We start from the raw sequence: 7,843 nt of genomic DNA, 5'->3' as shown, positions 1-7,843 counted from the left end.
CCGAGCGGCCTGGGGTTGATGCAGCCCGAGGAGCGCTCCCAGCAGAGTGAACTAAAGATGCAAGCGGATACATGCCGCAGGGACGGACCCACGCGGCCTGAGGATGATGCAGCCCAAGGGGCTCTCCCAACTGAATGAACTAGGAAAGATGTCACCTGGTTTGGGTGCCGAAGGAGTGTCGGGGTAGCTGAAGACACGTAGCAAATAAGTTTCTCCTCACGAGCCGCCGAGACCCTAAGCCTCGGGAGGCTCTAGAGGCTCAGGTGGCCTCCGGAGGACCATCGCCATCTCTGCCAGGACCGCGTGGTGCCTGGCCTCCTGACCTGCCAGGACGCTCCACAGATTGCGCTGGAAGGCGGCAGCCACGCTCGGCAAGTTGAACGGCATGCGAACATAGCTGTGAGGCGGGCCCTCACACCAGCCAGCACGTGAAGGCCAGAAGCGCTCCTGAGATGCGGCCCTGCTGAGCCCTGGGATGTCGATGCAGACGCGCAACTCACCACCCTCGCCTGGGTGGGGAGCGGCGCCAGGTGGGTGGTGGTCGCCACGTATTGCTCTTGCTTCCTGAAGCTCCTGAGATGCCTTGGTGATGAACTCCTGAGCGTCGGGCCCTCCTCGCCTGGTGTCCTCCTGAGGGAAACGTGCCGTGAAGCATGCCTCCACGTGGTGCCCGAGCACCTCCCTCGTGATGTTGGCCAGGTCCGAGGCCCTTCGAAAGAGAGCCCCCGAGCCCTGCCCGAGCAGGGCGCTGGGCGCGCCTCCCTATGCGAGGGAGGGTGGCGCCCCAGGCACTGGCGCGTATCCTGAGGTGGCGCCATTGGAGGTGCTGCTCCCTTGAAGCCCAGGGCAGTGTAGCTGCTTCTTCTTCTTGGGGTTGGCCTCAGAAGGGTACTGCACGCCCGCGCTGTCAGGGTCTTTGATTGATGCGGCCTGGAAGGCGCGCTCGAGGGAGCACACCGCGTCTCTTTCTTCACAAGGGACCATGATGATTCTGCCGCTTCCCGGCATCTTGAGGACGTTGTAGCCATGGTGGTGACTGCCATGAATTTGGTCAGTGTTGGGTACCCGAGGATGGCATTGTACGGCAGGCGGATGTGGGCGACATCGAAGGCGATGAGCTCGGTGTGGTAGTTGTCACGCTGATCGAAGGTGACAGTGAGGCGAACTTGCCCTATCGGGGTGGTGGAGCCGCCTGTCACTCCTGAGAAAGGCTTGGTGGGCTGGAGCTAATCGTACGGCACTTGGAGGTTGTCGAACGTCTCGACGGACAGGACACTGAGTCCTACACCGCCATCGATGAGGGTCTTGGTGACTTGGACATTGCTGATGACGGGTGAATAAAGCATCGGGAGGACGTCAGCGGTTGCCGCGCATTTGAGCTGGTCCGCCGAGCTAAAGGTGATGGCGTACTTGGACCACCTAAGCGAGTGTGCAGCCTTGAGCTTGGGGAGGGCTGCATTCACTTCGCGGGAGAACTGCTTGAAGATGCGCTGGGAGGCTGGGGCCTGAGCGCCACCAAAGATGCAGGCAATGGCGCGCGGCTCCTGGAAGCCCCCAGCCCCTTCTTCCTGTTGGTGGTCATCATTCCTTCTTGGCGGCGGCAGCGGAGGGAGACCAGGGTTGCCCTGACGACGATCCTCACGAGGCTGGTCCCTCCAGGCGCCCTCACGAGGCTGGTCCTACCAATGATCCTTGTGGGGCTGGTCGCGCCACTCTTGGCGGGGCCCACGGTCGTCCCAATGTCCTCCACCTCGTCCACCTCCTCGGCCATAGCCCCGGTCGTTGCGCTCGGGGCGTCGACCGAAGCGTCCATCTCGAATGGCCTTGAGCTCTTGACAATCGTTGGTGTTGTGCGTGCGCACGTTGTGGAAGGCGCAGAACATGCGGCCGCCCTTGGACGACTCGGGGAGATCTCGGCCACGCTTGGTGTCCGGTTCTACTGTGAGTACGGCCACTCCATTGCGCTTCACGTCCTTGACCTTGGCCTTCTTCTCCTCTGGATCCGCAGCAGGGAGCTCGAGGAGAGAGAGACGCCCCTCCTCAGCCCTTTCACACTTGGTTGCTATGTTGAACAGCTCCAAGGTCGTGCACAGCTCCTCATGGATGGCGAGCTCCTCCTTCATCTTGACGTCGCGGACGCCGTCGGAAAACGCTGAGATGATGGCCTCGTCCGTCACCTTGGGGATCTTGATACACGCGATGTTGAAGCGCTGGATGTATTTCTGCAGGGTTTCTCCCGGTTGTTGCTTGATGCGGCGCAGGTCACCCGCGACCGAGGGACAGTCGTGAGTGCCCTGGAAGTTGGCGATGAAGTGGTTGCGCATCTCATCCCAGGAGGAAATCGAGCCTGGGGCAGGTTCAAGAGCCATGAGTGGGCGCCGTCCTTGAGAGCCATGGGAAACCAGTTCACCATGACCTTTTCGTCGCCGTTGGCCGCTTCGATGCTCAGCTCGTAGAGCTGTAGAAACTCCGTAGGGTCGGGGGTGTCGTTGTAGCGAGGAGGCGGATCCGGCTTGAACTTGCCCGGCCAGACGATGCTACGCAGCTCTGGAGTGAAGGCGCGGCAGACCGCCGTGGCCACCGGGGCTCATCGTGGAGGCGGAGCTTGACCTTGGCGTCCCTGCGCTGCCATGGCAAGTGGCACATGGCACTGTCGCAGCAAGCGATCCTGACGTGGTGGTGCTGGAAGCGGTGAAGCGTCTTCTTGCGGATGGGGAACCCCCTGGCAACTTCTTTCTTCGTGAACGGGCACACGGCACGAAGGATCACGCCGTTGGGCCGCGCATCTCGGGGCGAGGACGCCGTCTGGACGCGAGGGAGGCTGAGGCGCTCCATGAGCCGCACGCCCCGACGCGAGGGCACCATCTTGGTGCTGAGGGGGCGAAGGTGCTCCGTGAGCCACATCGCCCACAGCCGGGGACGGGCGAGGCAGCGAGAGGGATGCTGCAGGAGAGCCCCCCACGGCGCTAACGAGCTCGGCGATGCGGTCCAACTAGTCCTCGTAGAGGTCGTCGACCGGACGGTAGCGCAGGAGCTCGCGTGCCATGAGCAGCGCGGCCTGCGCGTCCGCGGGGGTGCGGCGAGCGTGAGACGATGAGACGGCCGGAGTCAGCGACGGGGTGGTCGTGCGACCGTCTCGCCGCACAGAGGGGTGCAGTGAAGAGGCTTGTTGCTCGTTTGCCGCCGGGCCGGTGGCGGCGTTGGTGGTGGGTGACGGAGAACAACGGGGAGGTCCGCCGACAAGGGCGGTCTAGGCGACACGGGTGGCGAGAGCGGCCCGGCGCTCAGCGCGGGCCCGGCGAGCGTCGGCCATGAACTTGGCGAAGCGGTGAAGCGTGGACCGACGAAGAGGAAAGGTTCGGTGCACCCCTACCTGGCGCGTCAAATGTCGGATTTCGGATTCCGGCAAAACCCTTGAGGTTTGAACACTGGTGTGCGCATAAAGATCTCTCCCCCTCTCTAGCTCGCACACTCTACGATCTCACGGCCTAACTCAACGAACCCAAAGAACATGAGACACAAGATTTATACTGGTTCGGGCCACCGTTGTGATTAATATCCTACTCCAGTGTGGTATGGTGGATTGCCTCTTGGGCTGAGGATGAACAATTACAATGGAAGAACAGCCTCGCGAGGAGAAGTGTTCTTGTGCTTGGTGAACTCGAGTGGTTGGGGTGCTATGGATTCGATATAGGTTCCCCCCTTTCTATGGTGGTGGCTAGCCCTATTTATAGAGACCCTGGTCCTCTTTCCAAATATTGAGCAAGAAGAGATCCCACAACGGCCAAATTCGAAGGGAGACAACTAGTACAAGCTATCCTGACAAAAGTAGTCTTCGCCTGCCAAGGCTCTGGTGGTGATGTCGTCTTGGGCTCCACGGTGACCTCCGTCCTGCCGTCCTTCTGGTCTTGGTCTTGTTGCATCGATATGGAAACCTTTGCCTGGTGCCTCCGAACTTCTCTCCTGCGCTTGCCCCTTTAGCACCAAAGAGGAAACGAGGACACTGCGCGCCCTGGCGTCCGTCTGGCGCCAGTCGTCATGACTTGCGTACAGAAACCTCATGAGGTGCCCCTCGCCTTGATCTTTTCACCCATCCCGAGCCAGCCTGGTGAGGCCATCCCTGAGGAGGTCTTGCGTTGTCCGCCTCGCGAGGCATGGTCCCTCGCGAGGGTCTTGAGTGTTTGCTGGTGAAGATGAGCCGTACGAGGCCGCTGGTGGAGCCACGCCATGGGTCACAGGTAGGCAAGTCTGGAGACCCCGTTTTCAGAACGTTGATAGAATCTACACTTTAAAATATGTCTATATACATGTGATACCTTATTTAAAATCTTTAAAAAGACAAATATTTAAGAACGAAGGGAGTAGTAAATAAATGTTTGAAAGTAACCTCTAGCCGTGCAAGCGAAGTCTGCGTTACTTATGTGACGCAGATAGAAGTGGGACCTCCAATGTATTAAAAATCCCACATATATTTGTTTAGTGTAAAATATGAGTGCAATCTATACTACATGTAGAATAATACTGTGATTATGTGTGTAAAGGCTTGAGTGAATTTTGTGTGTCACGGGTTGAAAATAATTAGAACTTTGAAATTGGCACACGGAGAAAGATAAACTGCAGAAGCTCAGCATGGTGTTTAACCCCGGTTAAGTGAAGCATTAGCTATAGATTAGCCGACAAAATAGTTTTGGGGAAGAAGCGTAGCGCTCAATTTCCTCTTGAAAGCTATTGGGGTGTTTATCTGGCCAGACTTGTCAAAAACGGGCTGCTCTCACAAAGTTACTACTGTACAAGTCATTGTCAGAAGGCAAGACATTCAAAAACGTCCCTGCATATCTATGTGGACCGAGATTCGACGACTTTGACCAGTGGACTCGCTGTAGCTCCATCAAAATGAACCTTCAGCTATAATCTAAGTTGGACTAAAAAAACAATAATGCTAAACATACAAAGAGTTACACGTAATTACACGTTGACTGGAATTTTTTCCATCTACTAACTAGTCATAAATTTGCCTCCCCCACCCATACCTGATTTTCAGAAAGGGTGAGCCGCCTTGTAACTCGTTTGTACGTGTAACATTACTCAAAAAAAAAAGAGCTATAATCTAAGAAAAACCTCCTTGTGTTACAAAAGAGACTGATTCAAACCTCTGCCATGTCACCCATGTGCATATACGCATATGCTTCCTCGGCAAGGTACCCCAATTGCCCAGGCTGCTACCAGGAAACATCATCTTGACGACGTGAAGTCCCGAACCAGAACCACCACAAATTACTTACCCGAGGCACGACCACAACTATTTCCACCTTTTGCCAGTGCCAGTGCCACCTGCAAAACATATTCTGAAAACATTGCAGTCCACCCACTTTGCTTAGGTTCGAGATGAAGCAGACCGTGGTGATGTACCCCGGCGCCGGCGTCGGCCACGTTGGCCCCATGACGGAGCTCGCCAACGTCTTCCTCAAGCACGGCTACGACGTCACCGTGGTGCTCGTCGAGCCGCCTTTCAAGTCGACAGACTCCGCCGCCACCGCCATCGAGCGCATCGCCGCCTCCAACCCTTTCATCTCCTTCCATGTCCTCCCGCCCCTCCCTGCGCCAGACTTTGCCGCCTCCGGCAAGCACCCTTTCCTACTCATGCTCCAGCTCTTGCACGATTATAACGAGCGGTTGGAAGCGTTCCTCCGTGGCATCCCCCGGAAGAGCTTGCACTCTGTTATCCTCGACATGTTCTGCGTCCACGCCACCGACGTCTGCGTGAAGCTCGGCGTCCCGGTCTACACGTTCTTCGTCGGGGGCGCCTCGTGCCTGTCGGTCCTAACCCAGGTCCCGGCAGTGATCGCCGGCAGGCAGACGGGCTTGAAGGAACTCGGGGACATGCCCCTCGATTTCCTCGGCGTCCCGCCGATGCCAGCGTCTCATCTCATCAAGGAGCTGCTGGAGCACCCCGAGGATGAGATGTGCAAGGCCATGACAGACGTCTGGAAGCGCAACACGGAGACCATGGGCGTTATGGTGAACACGTTTGAGTCATTGGAGAGCCGGGCGGTGCAGTCTCTCATGGACCTCCCCGGCAGGAAGCTGCGTCCGATCTACTGCGTCGGGCCGTTGGTCAGCAAGGGCGCCAAGGATGCCTCCGACAAAGCAGAGAGGAACGAGTGCCTTGAGTGGCTCGATGCGCAGCCCGACCGCAGCGTCGTGTTCCTCTGTTTCGGGAGCATGGGCACGCTCTCGGCGGAGCAGCTCAAGGAGATGGCCGTTGGGTTGGAGCGGTCTGGGCAGCGGTTCCTATGGTCCGTGCGCAACCCGGCCGGAAGCAACAACCCGAAGAAATACTTGGAGGTGCGCCCCGAGCCGGACCTTGACGCGCTGCTTCCTCAAGGGTTCCTGGAGCGGACCAAGGGCAGGGGCCTCGTCGTCAAGTCATGGGCGCCGCAGGCGGACGTGCTCCGCCACCGCGCGACGGGCGCGTTCGTGACGCACTGCGGATGGAACTCGGTGCTGGAGGCCGTTGCGGCCGGGGTGCCGATGCTGTGCCTGCCGCTGGAGGCGGAGCAGAAGATGAACAAGGTGTGCATGACGGAGGACATGGGCGTCGCCGTGGAGCTGGAGGGATACATGGCAGGTTTTGTCAAGGCAGAGGAGGTGGAGGCCAAGGTGAGGCTGGTGATTGAGGGCGGGGATGGGAGGCAGCTCAGGGCCCGGGCGGCTGCTCGCAGGGAAGAGGCCGAGGCGGCGCTGGGGGAAGGGGGCTCGTCGCGGGCGTCGTTTGCCCAGTTTCTGTTGGACGTGGACAATCTCGGAAAGCAGCTCGGCGAGTGACGCACTACTTGCAAATTGCGACTGCTCTTTGCCTTCTACGTATATGTTGCTAGTCCAAGTTGCCCTCTTGTTTATATTTTAGTTGCATTGCATGCTCAATCACTTAACTTACTAGTAAGTGTGTGTGTGTAGCACCATCTTAATAAATCGGCTATGTAAGTGCCAGGTACCGCAGTTACCTCCACATATATTTATGATGTTTTCTCTTCCTGGCAATAATGGATCGACTATGTAGAGTGATACCTAACCTTCCCAAGTGTTCAGCCGCACGACAAGGTATTGGATTTGAATTTATTCCACAGTGTTCAACTTTATTTTTCTTTTGGAATGCAACACTTCAACTCTAGCTGATCGTGATCCTGTTTCATGTCAGACCATGCAGACAACAAAAAAATCTTTTGAAATTTTATGTTGCTTACTATTGAGTCAATTACATCACAGGTGTCTGAACTTGACGAGGAAAGTCAGTTTGGTGCTAAAATTTGTGGCATCCATTGAACCGATGACAAAACTTGGCTTGGGCGTTCATCTACGGTGCTAATCGCGTTTGTATACGCATATAATGATGACGAGGCTCGCCAACATGACGTGGGACCCAGTGTCAATGACCGGAAGGCACATGCAAGGGCGTGTGCCTCGGTTTTTTGTGAAACCCCCCGGAATTTTATTTTACTCACAAAAGACACTCAAAAATTTTTTCTTGAAAAACAAATGAAACGTCACTACGGCACTTGGGCCCCTCCAGTCAGGGCGGAAATTGGGACGCAAAATATTACTGCGCACAGGATCGAACACACGACCTGTTCCTATCAGGCTGGCCAGGTCGGCCACCACACCAAGCAGTGGCGGATCCAGGACCCAGGCCGGGGGGGGGGGGGGGGGGGGCCTGGGTCCTGATGATGAATTACTTCGTTGACTGTAGGAAATCGCGCACTGTAGGGACACTGTAGAGGAACTGTAACAGCATGGGCCCTGGGCTTGGCCCAATGCTGGGTCCGCCCCTGACACCAAGTATCAT

The 7,843-nt window shown here is 57.0% G+C and overlaps 1 pseudogene; it reads left to right on the top strand.

Annotated features, from left to right (window-relative positions):
• Window positions 1-5,196: 5,196 nt before the first annotated feature.
• On the top strand, window positions 5,197-7,067 carry LOC125531366 (UDP-glycosyltransferase 88A1 pseudogene; annotated as a pseudogene).
• The last annotated feature ends 776 nt before the right edge of the window (window positions 7,068-7,843 follow it).

Source organism: Triticum urartu, chromosome 1A (assembly GCF_056163025.1).
Source record: "Triticum urartu cultivar PI428250 chromosome 1A, HENAU_Tu73, whole genome shotgun sequence".
Classification (NCBI taxonomy): Eukaryota; Viridiplantae; Streptophyta; class Magnoliopsida; order Poales; family Poaceae; genus Triticum; species Triticum urartu.
This window is presented reverse-complemented; position numbering and strand designations above follow the sequence as displayed.